This window comes from Heloderma suspectum, chromosome 2, assembly GCF_057233095.1.
Source record: "Heloderma suspectum isolate Gila_16-S chromosome 2, 16-S_ref, whole genome shotgun sequence".
Taxonomy (NCBI): domain Eukaryota; kingdom Metazoa; phylum Chordata; class Lepidosauria; order Squamata; family Helodermatidae; genus Heloderma; species Heloderma suspectum.
Genome location: NC_139459.1, coordinates 36889400 through 36908723, shown reverse-complemented (window position 1 = coordinate 36908723; position 19324 = coordinate 36889400).

The window sequence follows — 19324 nt, the reverse complement described above, 5'->3', positions numbered from 1 at the left end:
TATTGCCTGTGTTTGCTTCCAACTCTGATCTATGAGAAAACAACCAAATTTGGAATCTACAACCACAAAAATGGCCAGAAGATGGTATATATTTTTGTGAACTACCCAGAGAGCTTCAGCTATTGGGCTATAGAAATGAAACAACAATAATAGTTAATAATAAATAATATACAGTGCCTTTAACACTATGTGGTTTGAGTGCAGTATTCCGCGTGGTGTTCTGCTACCCTAACAAGAGCAATTGTTGGCTTTGGCTCTTTTCCTTGAGTGGATCGAAAGTAACTGGCATCTTACTGACTTTCTCTATTTCCTTAGAAGTTTTTAAATGAAAGAACAAAGCACATGTTTCCAACCTCAGAGAAACAGCAAACCATTTTGAGATGATTCTATATGACGGCAGAAGCCCCTTTCATCTGTTCTAAACATTGACTTACTCCTGATCATTTTCTGCTGTTTACATTTTGCACTGCATGCTCTTAACAGACAGCTGAAGTTGGCAGGGTCCAGAAGTGTAGGAGGTTGCTGCGCAGTGTAGGTGGTACCAGAAACAGCCATCAGGTACTCCTTGCACCAAACACCTGTTCAAACTCTCTTAGCTAATGCCTTCTTATTTTCAATATTGACTTCACACTCTTAAACAAAACCTTTGGGGAAATCAGGATTTGTAATTGCCCTCAAGCTTATTCACACAGTTGGATCTATTTAAGGAAATGATAGGCATTAACCCTGGATGGAAGACCTGTCATGAAATTAGAAATATTTCGCCTTTAATCATGAGCTCTCCAAATTTAACATGTGGCACTCTTTGACCTGGCTTCTTCTTCTCTTGCCACTCTGCTCACATTGCTGTCACTTAGATACTTACCTCCTCCACCTTCGTTGCCAAATCTAGAAGCTTCCAGGATAGACATTGAAAGCACCGGCAACATTTTTAAGACCAATTGTGGACACACAGGACTTATTAAAGAGGAAGTCAGGATGCGTAGAGGAGAAGATGAGGCCATGACAGTACAGGAAAGGCTTTGTGGGAGAAGCAAGTTTCAAGGAAGGAATTAAAAGAGCAAAAGGAGATGGCTTGAAGAATGTCAGTATGATGACCCTCAACTCTATTTCTCCTTCCAATGTCAACAAATTCTGCTTGATTATGACTTACCCTCCCTGCAGCCACACTTTTCCTTGTTCTCAGGCCCAAATCCAGTTGGGGAAGATGAGGTGCCTGGGACCAGCAAAGATGACATACTGCCCGGTCCTGTCTTGCCTTATGAAACATCTGAGCCTTACTGTATTGCTAGAGGAATCCTCCTGTGAGTTGACCCATGGCTATTTGTTGATTATAAGCAAGCATCATTTATGACACTGTTAAGGTACCAACCTTAGCTTCCAGTTTCCTGGTTTTGTGGAGCTTGAGCCAACATGACAAAACGTTAAGACAGGTCTTAAACCAGCAGGTATGTGTGTTTTTTTTAAACTGAATTTCCCTGGTTTTTCAGTGTTCTAGAAACCCATCCCACCAAACTAAAAAACAAAACACAAATGACTCAGTGTACAAATGAATAGATGTGTCCCTGTAGGTTCAGAAAGGCTTACTTCTGAGTAAGCCTGAACAGGATTCCAGCATAGCTTTTCTTTTTCCTCCCTCTTCATAAGTGATCTATTTGTCAGGCAGAATGACTCCCTCAGCCCTCAAAATTACCTCACTTGTCTCAGTTGACAGATTCCTGCTAACCCCCCCCCCCCCATCAGAATGTTGACAGGAGAACAGCACTAGACATCTTGGCATTATGGGACGTATCAGGACTCTAAAATCCCATGAAGAGTTTCCACAGATAGAGGAAGCTCTCATTTGTGGACAATTGCCCTCCACATGTAGAGGGCAATGACAACAATGGGGGAGGGGAATGGAGATAGTGGACTCATTCCCACTCCCACTCCTTGCATGTAGAGCTTAGACATAAAGCAGAACACTGACTAGGGCTACATTCTCACAACCAACTTCATGAGCGCACTTAGAGTATGAACACCTGTTCAGTATAATGTGTGAGACACAATCCCCTACTGTGACCCACAGTCCTTGCACATAGAAAAGAACCACGGTGAGGCTGTGGTGCGTGCGGCCATTATTTTGAATATGTAACCCCAGCTCAGGGGTTGACATGTCATGTGAACTCAGTGAGCATGGGTTATGCAAGGGTTGTTTAACCCAGATTGGGACCACAGCGGGGGAGGGGGGATGGGGACCACCCCCAATGCTAGGATCCTAATCTGTGTAGTAATGTGTAGCCTGATCTTGTGAGGTCACATTCGATATCAAAAGGAATAGGCATTTCACACAGAATGCCTATGAAAACACTGAAGTACTGTCAGCATTCTAGCTTCAGAATGAAACCGAACATGTACAGCATAACTTTGCCAGCAGTTGCTATTATTGGCTTTAATGGGGCAGAAAAACTGTTATAACTTTTGAACTCACAATGTCACCAAACCAGTCAAATGCACATTTTGTCAACAGTCATTAATAAAGTAAATCAGTAGTTTTCACCAAAATTGGAAAGAAATATATGATACGCCATGCCACAGACTGGAGTAAAAAGGGGCCACTGTGTCAATTGCTGTACCCAGGGCAATTCTTATCGGATCAGTGTGAAATGGTGCACAATTGTAGACCTCATCAGGTAGATCATGGATACCAAGTTTCAAGTTATAAGCACAACTGGTGTCATTTTTATAAGCAGTAGAATTTGGGGAGCATAATGGTGGAACCTTTTTTCAATGACTCGCCTTAACTGAAGGTGCACTCCTTTGCCCCTTTAATATATACACATATACATATACATAGGATCCCTACATAGTGTTTTACTGCTGTGTTAACATGGGGGTAAATGCAAAGCACAAAAGCACCATCAAAGTGACTAACGGTAATATTAGCTTTAAGCCCTGAAGTACTTTGCTGTCTTCTGCAATGATTGAGTAGAACACCATTTAAACTTCTTCATATAACACACACACAATCCCTTTTAAGTTGGAAATCTATCACACAGCAGGTGGGTTCTCGAAATCAGGACCAGCAGCGGAGTATTTATTTTACCCTAAATATTTGCTAATTAAGTAGACCTTTTGCTTCAGAGGTGGACCTAAAGTTCTTTGAAAATGCAGCGTTTTACATCATCTCATTCTGGGGTTCTGGGCCTCAGCCAAAGTAAACCCCAGCAGCAGGAACAGTGGAGGTGAGGAAGAAGGTATTTATATTTCTTTAAAAAACCAAAAACCTTTAAACATTTTTGGGCTGGGCAAGCCAGCCACATGGTTCTCACATAGAGATATGAGCCTGATAATGTTTAGCACCTTGGCTGTTCCATTGATTTCAATGGGAGAGTTAAGCATGTGCTGAAATCTCTTCCAGGGGGATACATGCAATGTTAAAATACTTTATTTTGGCTGAAATTTCCCTCTGTTTTTGCAGACATCTAAAACTGGTGGGTTATTATTATTATTATTATTATTATTATTATTATTATTACTTGAATCAAGGAGTGTGATCCTAAACGTAACTTATTAGGACATTACAGTGCAATCCTATGCATATTTACTCAACTTACTTCCAGGTAAGTTGGCCCTACCTGGTGTCCCTCAGGGTTCCATCTTGTCCCCTATGCTATTCAACATCTATATGAAACCACTGGGGAAGGTCATCCACAGTTTCGAGGTTCAGTGTCACAAAAATGTGGATGACACCCATCTCTTTCCATCTTATTCCAGAGAGACTTTTGATGTCCTGACTTGGTACTTGGAGGTAGTAATGTATTGGAGGTGGCAGGGGCGGCCCTAGATTAGCTGCCAGCAACTGGTGCCCTAGGTTAACCATGCAATTGGTGCCCCCATCCCCAAACCCCAAGGGCAGATCTAGGCTGAGGTTTTTGGTAAACTGGGAAAAATTGCCCCTATTTTCCATTTAATGAAGAGGCAATCCCCCCCCCCCATCTTTGGAAGCAGAAATATGATCATTCATAATAAAAGGCACCCAAAATGTAAAAAACAACAACAACAAAATAACAACTAAGCACTGTATCAGCACAGAGAGTTTGATAAAAACAGCAAAGGAGATGAGCATAGCTATCTGCTCTGCAAAGGAACAGAAGTCCCATCCACAATGCCCAAGGGAGATCCCTGGAAGAAGAGTCCTGGTTGCATCCTCAGGGTGACATGGCCAACAAGGCACCATCAGCCCCGAGACCCAGTCCCCCAAGGGCAAAGGAAACAGCTGTACTCAGGGGAGTCTCTTGCTCCCTGCCTCCAACCAGGAGCAGCAGCAGAACAGGAAAATAACCCACATTGCCTGAGGGAGGACCGTATCCCACAGGTGGGCTGGCAGCCTGATTTAGCCCCACTATCCCCAGCTGGTCCCTCACTCACCTCCACAGCCTCGGGCATATTCCCTCTCCATGTGCTCGGGAATTGAAATAATGACATCTTTGTTATTTTGTTTGTATTTTTTAAAAAATTGTTTTATTCTCCTCAAATTTGGCACCCCACTTAACTTGGGGTTAGCATGGATAGCCTAGCTACAATTGTCCATGCTCTAATAACTTGTCGTCTGGATTACTGCAATGCATTATACGTGGGGCTGCCTTTGAAAACAGTCTAGAAACTTCAGCTAGTCCAAAATAGGGCAGCAATATTGTTAACAGGGACTGGCCAACAAGCTCATATTACACCAGAACTTTTCCAGCTGCACTGGCTAACAGTCCATTTCCGGGCCCAATTCAAAGTGCTGGTATTAACATTCAAAGCCCTTAACGGCTTGGGGCCAGGTTATCTGAAGGATCGCCTCCTCCCATATGTGCCTGTCTGGACCTTAAGATCATCCTCAGCGGTTCTTCTCCGTGAGCCCCCGCCAAAGGAAGTGAGGTGGGTGGCTACTAGGAAGAGGGCCTTTTCTGCTGTGGCACCCCGGCTGTAGAATGAGCTCCCTAGTGAGGTTCACCTGGCACCTATGTTGTATTTCTTCCAGTGCCAGATGAAGACCTTTTTATTGTCCCAGGCATTTTAGCTTTCTAGTCTTTTAGCTTTGGTGTTTTAAATCTGTATTTTAAATCTCTGCGTTGCTGCTGGGTTTTATTCTGGTTTTGTTCTGGTTGTATTGTTATATTTTGGCTTTAATGCTTTTATATTTTATATTGTTTTATCCTGAAATTTTTGTTTTTAATTTTTGTGAACCGCCCGGAGAGTGTCGGATATTGGGCAGTATAAAATGAAATAAAATAAATAAACCTTTCCTCCTAGCGGAGTTGGTCCAGCCCCTTGATCATTTTACTTGCCCTTTTCTGCACTCCATTTCAAAACACAGGCTCATAGTTTGGGGGTTCTTCTTGACTCAGCCTTGACCCTGGACACCCAAGTCCCACCTGTGGCCAGGAGTGCTTCTCCTCAGTTGAGACTGGCGCAGCGCTGGCCCTTCTATGAGGCAGGATGAATCCCTTGCCTCTCTCCTGTTGTGGTAAAAGCGGCTGGCAGAGCTCTCTGGAGTGCCACCCACTTGATGCCTTGGTTTGAGGACTCCTCAGAGTGTGGCACTGGGAAGCCCTGCCAGTTGCTCAGAAGAGGGAGTGGTCAGCACGGCCCTCGAGAGAGCCCAGCCGAAATGCCTTGCTATGAGAGGTCCCTCCTGAAAGTGAGGCATTGGTGAGGAGGTGGGACCGGCGATGGCCTGTGCTGCGGGTGGTGGTGACTGCCACTGCCATCAACACTGTCATCACCACTGCCATCACTGTCATTGTGGCTGGGGTGGAGTGAAGAGAAGAGAGGGCAGCAGTGGTGGTGGGGAGGACAAGGGGGATGAGCAAGCAAGCGGGCAAGTGTCTTTATCGGGGCCAGGATGGGGAGATGAGAGGGCTGCAGAGCAACCTCCCATCACAGGCGGTGGGACGTGTTGCGCCTGCCCTGGAATGGTGCACCAACTACAACTATCCCTGCAGAATACAGATCTAGCCAAGGTGACACATCCTTTAGTACTTCACAGCTGGATTACTGCAATGGTGTCTTCAAAGAGTACTCGGAAAATATAGCTGGACCAGAATACAGAGGCCAAGTTGTTAACAAGGACAGCATATAGGGAAAGTATACTCCTTTTTTTTTAAATAGCTGACTGGCTTCCTGATTGATTCTGGGCACAACTCAAAGTGTTGGTGATGACTTTTAAAGCTCTGAATGGGTTGGTACGGAGACATTTGAAGACTGGTCTGCTTCCCAATGAGTCCACCCACCTCTTGAGCTCACATCTGGTGGCCCTCCTGTATGTCCCAACATCCCTAAGAATATGTTCAGCTGGGACAACCATGAGGGCCTTTTCAGTGGCTGGGCCTGGGTTCTGGAATTCCCTTCCGGGGGAGCCCATCTTGCCTCCTCTCTAATGGCCTTCTGAATTGTTAAAAAGTTAAAACCTTACTTTTTAGGAAAGCATTTGGGTCATTGAAATACGGCCTTGCCAAATGTGCTTTTTCACTATTCATAACTTTAAATTTCACTGTTGTATGCTGTTTTTTTCTGCAGCTATTTGTGCATTTTGTTGTTGTATTCTAATGGTTGTTTTTAATTGTTCTTAGTCGCCTTGAGCTCTCCAGAGGAAAGGTGGGGTATAAATGGTTTAAATACATAAAAAAATATTGTTACGCTCCTGAACCCTAGTCCTGATTGGGGAGAATCAGAAAATAGTCATAGAATCATAGAATAGTAGGATTAGAAGAGGCCTATAAGACCATCGAGTCCAACCCCTTGCTCAATGCAGGAAGTCAAAGTATCCCTGACAGATGGCTGTCCAGCTTCATCTTGAATGCCTCCAGTGTGGGAGAGCCCACCACCTCCCTAGGTAATTGGTTCCATTGTCATGTTACTCTTAACAGTCAGGAAGTTTTTCCTTATGTTCAACCGGAATCTGGCTGCCTGAAACTTGAGCCCGTTATTCCGCGTCCTGCACTTTGGGATGATCGAGAAGAGATCCTGGCCTTCCTCTCTGTGACAACCTTTCAAGTACTTGAACAGCACTATCCTATCTCCCCTCAGTCTTCTCTTCTCAAGGCTAAACATGCCCAGTTCTTTCAGTCTGTCCTCATAGGGCTTTGTTTCCAGTCTCCTGATCATCTTCGTTGCTCTCCTCTGAACCCTCTCCAGTTTGTCTGCATCCTTCTTAAAGTGTGGTGCCCAGAACTGGACACAGTACTCCAGATGAGGCCTAACCAGTGCTGAGTAGAGGGGAACTAGTACTTCACATGATTTGGAAGCTATGCTTCTATGAATGCAGCCCAAAGGGCATTTGCCCTTTTTGCAGCCACATCAGATTGTTGGCTCATATTCAGCTTGTGATCTACAACAATTCCAAGATCCTTCTCATTTGTAGTATTGTTGAGCCAAGTATCACCCAACTTGTAACTGTGTATTTGGTTTCTTTTTCCTAGGTGCAGAACTTGTCATTTATCCTTATTAAATGTCATTCTGTTGTTTTCTGACCAGCACTCCAGTCTATCAAGATCCCTTTGAATTTTGTTTCTGTCTTCCAGGGTATTAGCTATCCTGCCCAATTTTGTGTCATCTGCAGGGGCTTCAGTGCTTATGCAGACTTCAGTTTCTTGGGAGGAGGGCACTGTTTCTTTTATAAAGGTTTATTTACACTGTGTTGAGGATGAAGGCCTACACCAACAGACCTCCAAGCAAACCTTGCTTCCTGTCCTCTTTGTTGTTGTTGTTCAGTTATTAAGTCGTGTCCGACTCTTCGTGACCCCATGGACCATAGCACACCAGGCCTTCCTGTCCTCTGCTCTCTCCCGGAGCATGCTCAAGTTCATATTCATTGCATCGGTGATGCTATCTAGCCATCTCATCCTCTGCCGTCCCCTTCTCCTTTTGCCTTCAATCTTTCCCAGCATCAGGGTCTTTTCCAGGGAGTTTTCTCTTCGCATTAGGTGGCCAAAATATTTGAGCTTCAGTTTCAGTATCTGTCCTTCCAATGAGCAGTCAGGGTTAATTTCCTTTAGGATGGACTGATTTGACCTCCTTGCAGTCCAGGGGACTCGTAAGAGTCTTCTCCAGCACCACAGTTCGAAAGCATCAATTCTTCGGTGCTCAGCCTTCCTTATAGTCCAGGTCTCACAGCCATACATCACTACTGGGAAAACCATAGCTTTGATTAGACAGACCTTTGTTGGCAAGGTGATGTCTCTGCTTCTTACTATGCTGTCTAGGTTTGCCATAGCTTTCCTCCCAAGCAGCAAGCGTCTTTTAATTTCATTGCTACAGTCACCGTCTGCGGTGATCTTGGAGCCCAAGAAAATAAAATCTGTCACTGCTTCCATTTCTTCCCCTTCTATATGCCAGGAAGTGATGGGGCCAGATGCCATGATCTTCGTTTTTTTAAAGTTGAGTTTCAAACCAGCTTTTGCACTCTCCACTTTCACCCTCAACAAGAGGCTCTTTAGATCCTCTTCGCTTTCTGCCATTAGGGTGGTATCGTCTGCGTACCTGAGGTTGTTGATAATTCTCCCGGCAATCTTAATTCTAACCTGTGATTCATCCAACCCAGCGTTTCTCGTGATGTACTCTGCATATAAGTTAAATAAGCAGGGTGACAATATGCAGCCTTGTCGTACTCCTTTCCCAATTTTGAACCACTCGGTTGTTCCATGTCTGGTTCTTACTGTTGCTTCTTGACCCTCGTACAGGTTTCTCAGGAGACAGGTAAGGTGGTCTGGTACCCCCATCTCTTTCAGAATTTGCCACAGTTTGTTGTGATCCACACAATCAAAGGCTTTAGTGTAGTCAATGAAGCAGAAATAGACGTTTTTCTGGAATTCTCTTGCTTTCTTCATGATCCAGCAAATGTTGGCGATTTGATCTCTAGTTCCTCTGCCTCTTCGGAACCCAGCTTGTACTTCCGGTAGTTCTCGGTTCGCATACTGCTGAAGCCTAGCTTGTAGGATTTTGAGCATCACCTTGCTGGCATGTGAAATGAGCGCAATTGTGCGGTACTTTGAACACTCTTTGGCGTTGCCCTTCTTTGGAACTGGAATGTAAACTGACCTTTTCCAGTCTTGTGGCCACTGTTGAGTGTTCCAGATTTGTTGGCATATTGAGTGCAGCACTTTCACAGCATCATCTTTTAGGATTTTAAATAGCTCAGCTGGAATACTGTCATCTCCGCTTGCTTTGTTGTTAGTAATGCTTCCTAAGGCCCACTTGACTTCACTCTCAAGGATGTCCAGCTCAAGTTCAGTGGCTGCACTATCATGGCTATCAGGGACATTCAGATCTTTCCTGTATAGTTCTTCTGTGTATTCTTACCACCTCTTCTTAATCTCATCTGCTTCTGTTAGGTCCCTGCCTTCTTTGTCCTTTATCATGCCCGTCTTTGCACAAAACGTTCGCTTGAGATCTCCGATTTTCTTGAAAAGGTCTCTAGTCTTTCCCATTCTGTTGTTTTCCTTGATTTCTTTGCATTGTTAATTTAAGAAGGCCTTCTTGTCTCTCCTTGCTATTCTCTGGAACTGTGCATTTAGTTGGATATATCTTCCCCTTTCTCCCTTGCTTTTCGCTTCCCTTCTTTCCTCAGCTACTTGTAAAGCCTCATCAGACAGCTACTTGGCTTTCTTGCATTTCTTTTTCTTTGGGATGGATTTCGTTGCTGCCTCCTGAACAATGTTACGGACCTCCGTCCATAGTTCCTCAGGCACTCTGTCTATCAGGTCTAATCCCTTAAATCTCTTCCTCACCTCCACTGTATATTCATCAGGGATATGATTTAGGTCATACCTGAATGGTTTAGTGGTTTTCCCTACGTTCTTCAATTTAAGCTGAAATTTTGCAAGAAGCAGCTCATGATCCGAGCCACAGTCAGCTCCAGGTCTTGTTTTTACTAACTGTATAGAGCTTCTCCATCTTTGGCTGCAAAGGACATAATCAATCTGATTTCGATATTGACCATCTGGTGATCTCTATGTGTAGAGTCACCTCTTGTGCTGTTGGAAAAGAGTGTATGTTATGATTAGCGTGTTCTCTTGGCAAAACTCTATTAGCCTTTGTCCTGCTTCATTTTGTACACTAAGGACATGCTTGCCTGTTATCCTGGTGATTTCTTGACTTCCTACTTTGGCATTCCAATCCCCTATGATGAAAAGGACATCTTTTTTTGGTGTTAGTTCTAGAAGGTGTTGTAGGTCTTCATAGAACCGATCAACCTCAGCTTCTTCGGCCTCAGTGGTTGGGGCATAGACTTGAATTACTGTGATGTTGAATGGTTTGCCTTGGATTCGTACTGAGATCATTCTATCATTTTTGAGATTGTACCCCAGTACTGCTTTTCCCACCCCTTCATTGACTATGAGTGCTACTCCATTTCTTCTAAGGGATTCTTGCCCACAGTAGTAGATATAATGGTCACCTGAATTAAATTTGCCCATGCCTGTCCATTTGAGTTTGCTGATTCCCAAGAAGTTGATGTTCAATCTTGCCATCTCATGTTTGACCACCTCCAGCTTACCTTGATTCATTGATCTGACATTCCAGGTTCCTAAACAATATTGTTCTTTACAGCATCGGATTTTCTTTTCACCACCAGACACATCCACAGCTGAGCGTCCTTTCGGCTTTGGCCCAGCCGCTTCACTCTTTCTGGTGCTACTTGGAAATACCTTCTGCTCTTCCCTAGTAGTATATTGGACACCTTCCGACCTGAGGGGCTCATCTTCCGGCGTCATCTCTTTTAGCCTTGTGATACATTCCATGGGGTTTTCTTGGCAAGAATACTGGAGTGGGTTGCCATTTCCTTCTCCAGTGGACCACATTTTGTCAGAACTCTCCGCCATGACCTGTCGGTTTTGGGTGGCCCTGCACAGCATAGCTTATGGCTTCACTAAGTTATGCAAGCCCCTTCGCCACAACAAGGCAGTGATCCATGAAGAGGTCCTCTCCTCTACCCAGTGATATTCCTCTGCAAGAAAAAAGCTGCTCTCTTTTTGTCTTAGATTCACCTTTCCCCTAGATCCATTTCGTCCTATTCCCTCAGGCCTTGTAGAACAAAGGTTACCAATTGAAGATAACCTTCGGGTAACTTTCCCAAAAGACTGCATTGGGAGAACTCCTCAGTCTCTTTGTACTCAGCAGTACTGAATGGTAACAAACCTCTGGAGGCAACACAGACTGACCCCAAACACATAACAATATGTATAGCAGGGGTGTTGAACCTCACGCCTGTGGGCTAAATCTGGCCCAGTAGGGGTCCCAATGCAGCTCTCTGACATTCCCCAGATGGCTAAGCCCCCTTCCCTTGGCCCCACTACACCACACCTCACTGCACTCCTGAGGCTTAGGTACTGGCAGGAAGAGCTTTAAGCTAAAATATGCTTAGGGAGTAATCCTATGGCTGCTAGTCAGCGGCTAGATGGCCATAGGATATCTGGTTTTCTGGGAACCAACTTCAAAGCCCACGCTCTGAGGTCGGTTCCTGGAGAACCAACCTTCCCCGCCACTTCCACGTTGCCTGTGAGGCAGTGTAGAACAGCCTTGTGCTCCGCGCTTGCAAGAGGAGCATGGAGCAGCCAAAACAGGGCATTCCAGGGGGCGTTCTGGGGCGGGGAGGGTGGAAATGCTGGTACGACACATCCTATGTGTCGTCTGGCAGCCTCCTTCCCCGCTCCGCCCTCCTGCAGCTAGACAGCTGAAATCGGCTGTCTAGCCGCAAATGCAGGGCAGGAGGAGCGCGGAGGGAACGATCCCCTCCTGTGCTTCTCCTGCCCTGCACTGCATAGGCCGTCGCCTATGAGTTCGGGGGCGGCCGCCTATCTGCATAGGATTGCATGCTTAAAGACCCATTTCAGTGGGTCTACTCTATGAAGAACTAACATTGGATACTGCCCTTACCTAGGAACAAGCCCCATTGAACTTAATGGCCCTTATTTATGAGTAAAAATGCATAGGATTTATTGATTTTATTTTACTTATACAGTGCCTTTTGGGGCCAAGCCCTCCCAGGTGGCTTCCATTGTATAAATATAAAATCACAATATTTCATAAAAAGAAAATCATCATAAAACATAAAAAATGCAATGTAAGAGACAATGTAAGAGACAACCCCTGCTATACATTCAACATCACAGTAATTCAAGTCTATGCCCCAACCACTGAGGCTGAAGAAGCTGAGGCTGATCGGTTCTATGAAGACCTACAACACCTTCTAGAACTAACACCAAAAAAAGATGTCCTCTTCATCATAGGGGATTGGAATGCTAAATTAGGAAGTCAAGAAATCACTGGGATAACAGGCAGGCATGGCCTTGGTGTACAAAATGAAGCAGGACAAAGGCTAATAGAGTTTTGCCAAGAGAACACGCTGATCATAGCAAACACTCTTTTCCAACAGCACAAGAGACGACTCTACACATGGACATCACCAGATGGTCAATATCGAAATCAGATTGATTATGTCCTTTGCAGCCAAAGATGGAGAAGCTCTATACAGTCAGTCAAAACAAGACCTGGAGCTGACTGTGGCTCAGATCATGAGCTTCTTGTTGCAAAATTTCGGCTTAAATTGAAGAACGTAGGGAAAACCACTAAACCATTCAGGTATGACCTAAATCATATTCCTTATGAATATACAGTGGAGGTGAGGAATAGATTTCAGGGATTAGACCTGATAGACAGAGTGCCTGAGGAACTATGGACGGAGGTCCGTAACATTGTTCAGGAGGCAGCAACGAAATCCATCCCAAAGAAAAAGAAATGCAAGAAAGCCAAGTGGCTGTCTGATGAGGCTTTACAAGTGGCTGAGGAAAGAAGGGAAGCGAAAAGCAAGGGAGAAAGGGGAAGATATATCCAACTGAATGCAGAGTTCCAGAGAATAGCAAGGAGAGACAAGAAGGCCTTCTTAAATGAACAATGCAAAGAAATCGAGGAAAACAACAGAATGGGAAAGACTAGAGATCTCTTCAAGAAAATCGGAGATCTCAAGCGAACATTTTGTGCAAAGATGGGCATGATAAAGGACAAAAAAGGCAGGGACCTAACAGATGCAGATGAGATTAAGAAGAGGTGGAAGGAATACACAGAAGAACTATACAGGAAAGATCTGAATGTCCCTGATAGCCATGATAGTGCGGTCACTGAATTTGAGCCGGACATCCTTGAGAGTGAAGTCAAGTGGGCCTTAGGAAGCATTACTAACAACAAAGCTAGTGGAGATGACAGTATTCCAGCTGAGCTATTTAAAATCCTAAAAGACGATGCTGTTAAAGTGCTGCATTCAATATGCCAACAAATTTGGAACACTCAACAATGGCTGCAAGACTGGAAAAGGTCAGTTTACATTCCAATTCCAAAGAACGGCAACGCCAAAGAGTGTTCAAAGTACCGCACAATTGTGCTCATTTCGCATGTCAGCAAGGTGATGCTCAAAATCCTACAAGCTAGGCTTCAGCAGTATGCGAACCGAGAACTACCCGAAGTACAAGCTGGGTTTCGAAGAGGCAGAGGAACTAGAGATCAAATCTCCAACATTCGCTGCATTATGGAGAAAGCAAGAGAATTCCAGAAAAACGTCTATTTCTGCTTCATTGACTATGCTAAAGCCTTTGATTGTGTGGATCACAACAAACTGTGGCAAATTCTTAAAGTAATGGGAGTACCAGACCACCTTACCTGTCTCCTGAGAAACCTGTACGAGGGTCAAGAAGCAACAGTAAGAACCAGACATGGAACAACCGAGTGGTTCAAAATTGGGAAAGGAGTACGACAAGGCTGCATATTGTCACCCTGCTTATTTAACTTATATGCAGAGTACATCATGAGAAATGCCGGGTTGGATGAATCAGTTGTCGGAATTAAGATTGCTGGGAGAATTATCAATAACCTCCGATATGCAGACGATACCACCCTAATGGCAGAAAGCGAAGAAGATCTAAAGAGCCTCTTGTTGAGGGTGAAAGTGGAGAGTGCAAAAGCTGGTTTGAAACTCAACATTAAAAAAACGAAGATCATGGCATCTGGCCTTATCACTTCCTGGCATATAGAAGGGGAAGAAATGGAAGCAGTGACAGATTTTACTTTCTTGGGCTCCAAGATCACCGCAGACGGTGACTGTAGCCATGAAATTAAAAGACGCTTGCTCCTGGGGAGGAAAGCTATGGCAAACCTAGACAGCATAGTAAGAAGCAGAGACATCGCCTTGCCGACAAAGGTCTGTCTAATCAAAGCTATGGTTTTCCCAGTAGTAATGTATGGCTGTGAGAGCTGGACTATAAGGAAGGCTGAGCGCCGAAGGATTGATGCTTTCGAACTGTGGTGCTGGAGAAGACTCTTACGAGTTCCCTGGACTGCAAGGAGGTCAAATCAGTCAATCCTAAAGGAAATCAACCCTGACTGCTCATTGGAAGGATGGATACTGAAGCTGAAGCTCAAATATTTTGGCCACCTAATGCGAAGAGAAAACTCTCTGGAAAAGACCCTGATGCTGGGAAAGACTGAAGGCAAAAGGAGAAGGAGACGGAAGAGGATGAGATGGCTAGATAGCATCACCGATGCAATGAATATGAACTTGAGCACGCTCCGGGAGAGAGCGCAGGACAGGAAGGCCTGGCGTGCTATGGTCCATGGGGTCACGAAGAGTCGGACACGATTGAACGACTGAACAACAACAAGAGACAACATAAAAACGGCTGGAAAAATCAACAACAGTAAAATAGTACCATCTAAGTCAACACAATATAATTAAAATAGATGAAATCATTAGCTTCAGTTCAAACTGCAGCAGCATCAGTTACTGGATAAGAAAAAGCAACATGGAACAAAGAGGTTTTTAACACCCAGCTGAAGGCTTTTAATGATGTTGCCATATGAAACTCCATTGGAATAGAGTTCCGTAAATGTGGAGCCACCACTGAAAAAGCCCTCTCCCTCATGCCCACCAACCAAAGGCAGTCTTTCAAGTAAGCTGTTCCCAAAATGTTTAGGGCTTTAAAGGGGAAAACCAGGACTTTGAACTGGGCTTGGAAATGCACTGGCAACCAGTGGAATTACTACAATATCGGTGTCTCATTGTCAGGAGTGCTTCTGAGCGCAGGGAGTGGGAGAGTAGTTCAGATTCTGAAGAAGAACGCCAGACATGGGGGAGGTATGTTCCCAGGCTAGTCGGGACATGGCTAGGCAAGCTCCTCAGGTTTCAAAGGTCCAGCTGGAAGAGGAAGGTCCCTCTTTACCCCCCCCCCCATGAGAGACAGGGAACAGGGAGAGGCAGTTGTTTGGTGAGTCTGAATTAATAGATGCAAGGCGCAGATGCAGAGCCAAGAGGGAGAAGGCTGGGGCGGAACTTAGAAGGTCTACCTGATTGGCTCTGCGTGAACAGTGGTGCTTAGAAGCCTCACAAGAGAGAGAGACCTCCCCCGACCCCTTAAGTTAGGTTAGCGAGCCCGCCTTTCTTTCAAACAGTGGGCAACTTTTGTAGCTACCTTTTGAATCCCCCTGAAGGCATTTCCTTGCAGACTGAGAATCACTGAGAATTTGCATCTGTATGACCCTTTGTGGTAATGGATTAAAAGCTGTAGATTGAAGCCCCTTGTCTATGTTTGATTCGGCATTTGAAGTTCAGTGGGGGTAAAAGGAATCCTGACACTCAAGCTCCAACTGCCCTATCCGCATCAACATCTGGATGGCCACATTGTGCACCAGCTGAAGATGATTTTTGAATCATCTTCAAATGCAGCTTCATGCACAGCAGTTTAATTACAATAGCCTAATCTGGATGTCTTTAGTGGGCAACATCCATCCTTTCTAGATAGAGTCACAACACCTAAGATGATAAATGGCTTTCCTAGTTTCCTTGAGCAGAGTGGGATTTACTTCCAGGAAAACATTCATAGGAGACAGCTCCAAAGCACCCTAATGTTTTTATTTTGTAATTGATATGTTTTTATTGTATTTCAATGTATGGTATTGTTTTAATTTATTTTAAATTGTTTTTGTAAGCTGCCTTGAGTGCCATGTTTTGGTAGAAAGGCGGGGTATAAATCAAATCAAATCAAATCAATCAATTTCTGTATGTACTACTGCGCCTGGCAAAATGAAAGCTCATCTAAATCCTAAAGTGATGTTGATGATGTTTTTGTGAGTTTACAGCTAGTGTTCAGAAACTCTGGTTTCATTTTTCTGCTATTTTACATTTATCTTACATAAAATGGCAAAGTAGTTTGCCATCTTATGTAAGATAAATGGAAAATAGAAATATGACCTTTGTGCTTATATGTCCCAATCCTGCTATTACTTAGAGGTGTGAGAGCTCCAATGTACAAAAGGAGTTCTCTTACTTACCTGGAATACTCCTTTAATTACAATGGTGCTAGCTGTGGGATGTTTGTATTCTTTGTGCACTTTGAAATGGGTGAACAGACCTGAACTTTTAAAGCTGCCTTACATTGAGTCAGATCATTGTGCATTTAGTACAGCAGTGCTTAATCTGCTTGGCAGAGTATTTTCATGCTCTTAGCAGAGGCCTTTGAGAATTGAGATGCAGCTAAATGGTTCATTCGAGGTCCACGATTAGGATCTCCCACATTGTGTGTGTGTGTGTGTATTTAATTAATAGCAGCCACAGGGCCCTCCAAATTAGGGACTGTGGCACTGTAGGAAGAGATTAACTCTTTCTCCTGAACCATTTTCCCAATTAAGCTTCCTCTTCCCCTTTGAAACTGCTATTTGCCTCACAGGAGAAAGCATACAGGTATAATACAAATAGTTGTACATTCCCCCGCCCCCGCACCCACACCCCTACAAGGCACATAGCAGCTCCGGGGGGGGGGGGAGATTTTACTAGGGAAAACAGCGTATGAAGAAAGCATTAACTCCTTCTCCTTGCCCAGTCTTATTTTCAATCAGATTGAGAATCAGGGCTTTTCTACACGAGGCATTTATCATGTGCTCATCATTCCCTACTCATGGTTGTTTACAAGTTCTTTAGACAACATTATGACCCTCCAGATTTGCTTCTGTGTCTAAAAGCACTTTCTGCAATTTTTTTAGAGTAGGGAAAATGCAGCATTTAATTGTAAAACTGAATGAAACTGCTTTTCACTTGTGTATTTGCACTATTCTGTTATACCACAGTGCCACTTAGAGGTTATGTAGTGGAAAAGCAGGAAAGGAAATGTTCTTCGTGTAGTGCTCAGATCTCAATTCTGCCACGAAACTGAAAGTAGATACAGTGGATTAATAGATGATTAATAGGCTCATGTAGAAAAGCTCTCAGTGATCAGAGATAACAGCGGAGATTCCCCTATGTGCTGCTCACCCGCCCAACAGGGGAATCCCCCCTCCCAAGCCCTTGGTAGCCTCCAGTTGGTGCATATTATGAGGATTCCACAGAAGTTCTTCATGCCTCTGCGGGCTGGATGGGGAACTTCTGTGGGTCAGAGGTTTCCTATTCCTTTTCAATCGAATTCACTCCTCTGCTGCTGCTATTGACTCTTCCCCCCCCCCCCCCGCAAGAGATTGTGAACATAGATTTTCCACAGCATATCTAGTTGCACTTTTAGCTAGGGATGTAGCTATTTGTACAAATCTGCATCCACCACTAAGGAGCTAAATACATACATGGTACTCCGTCATGTGCAGTTTTTCATGAGTTAGACCCATATTTAAGCTGGATCAACTGCAGTGGCGGAAGTGAACTTCCCCATCCCCTTCTTCCCATGGCAACCCCTTCCTGAAAAATTTACACAGAGAATTGGGAGACCAGCTGAATGGGGTGAGCTAGAGAGGGGGATCCCAACAAATTGGGTAGAGGGACCTTCCTGCAAGTGGAGCCCTTCCTCTTGCGGAAAACAAGTGTGATTGAAATGATTGTAAGTCGCCTTGAGTGCTGTTTTTTGTAGAAAGGCGGCATACAAGTCAAATAAATAAAAGGCAGATCCTGGGTCCAGGATTTCTCATGTAGGGGAAAGGATGTGAGTGCAGGCCAGGAACAGCTCAAGACCATTTGTTCTCTGAAGTGAAGAACAAGATGGCGCCCCTCCCATTGCATGTACAAACACTGACTGAACTGGTAGATGAATCTGTCTTCATCACTGACAATGGGACAGCATCCTTGACTGCACCCGAAGGCAGCAGGCTAACTTAGGGGGCACAGAGCAGTCTGCATGGCACACAGGCCTTTCCTCCAATGCCTTGTTGCTGCCTCCGAGGATGTGCTGCCTGAGGCGAGTGCCTCATTCTGCCTAATGGTAGGGCCGTCCCTAGTGCAGACAGGAATATGTGCTACAGTGACTTCGTGTGACACACTGGTAGCTGTGAAGTCCTAGGCTGTCCTGATCGCTCAGTGGTTATATAAAACGTAATCCTTTGCGGTAATTGTGGGTTTAGCCCACTAATAGAAAGTGTTTTGTCAAAAATAAATAAATATTCTTTTCAATTTATTGAACAATATACAGCTGTTTAAATAAAGAATAATAAAAAACAGGTTCCAGCCCTAAAACAGAGATTCAGCCAAGATTAACTTGTTTACTGTACTTGAGACTCGCCTACAGTGGGCTGTTACACTGTTTTCAGTCAGCGGTTACCACACAAGCCCAGAAAGTTTATGAATGCATATGAATTCATTTTCAACAATGGCTGCACACTTAATCAAAGCACTGAAGTTTAAATTGCAGCCTCTGGTATGCATGCAGTTACTAAACAAAAACTGAACTTCATTTCATTTTTCTATTTACTTTTCTTCCCGGATGTAAAAGAAACACCTATAAAAATACAAAGGGATAATAGAATTGGATCTTAATAGCAGAAATGGGCTGCATTTTCGAACGCCATCAGGAAGCTGGTATTCCTTCTGTTTGTAAGCAAATTGTACAGGAAGGCAAATTCTCAAATGGTTTCACCATGGATATGAAGATGAGGAGAGAAGAAACATATTTTAGATATGCTACATCAGCTCTTCGTCTAAGCCAGAGGTGGGCAAGCCAGTGCCCTCCAGATGCTTTGGACTATAGCTTCTATCAGCCTCAGCAGGGGTTATGAGAGTTGTAATCCAAAATATCTGGAGGGCCTACCCCTAATCTAACAAATACCCCTGTATTACTAATTACTAATATTACATTCATTTTAGTGCTGTGCTTTTCTAAGAATGATTTATACCAGTAGAGATTCATGAGGCTATTCAGTTGGTTGACCTGGGGTCACTTCCAGACTAGGATCCTTTAGCTTTGCTAAGGCATTGATTTTCTGTAATCAAATGGAAGTAGAATTAAAATGGGGGTTCCATGTAGCACTTAATCTAGCATAATTTCCCGTACTAAAAGACCAG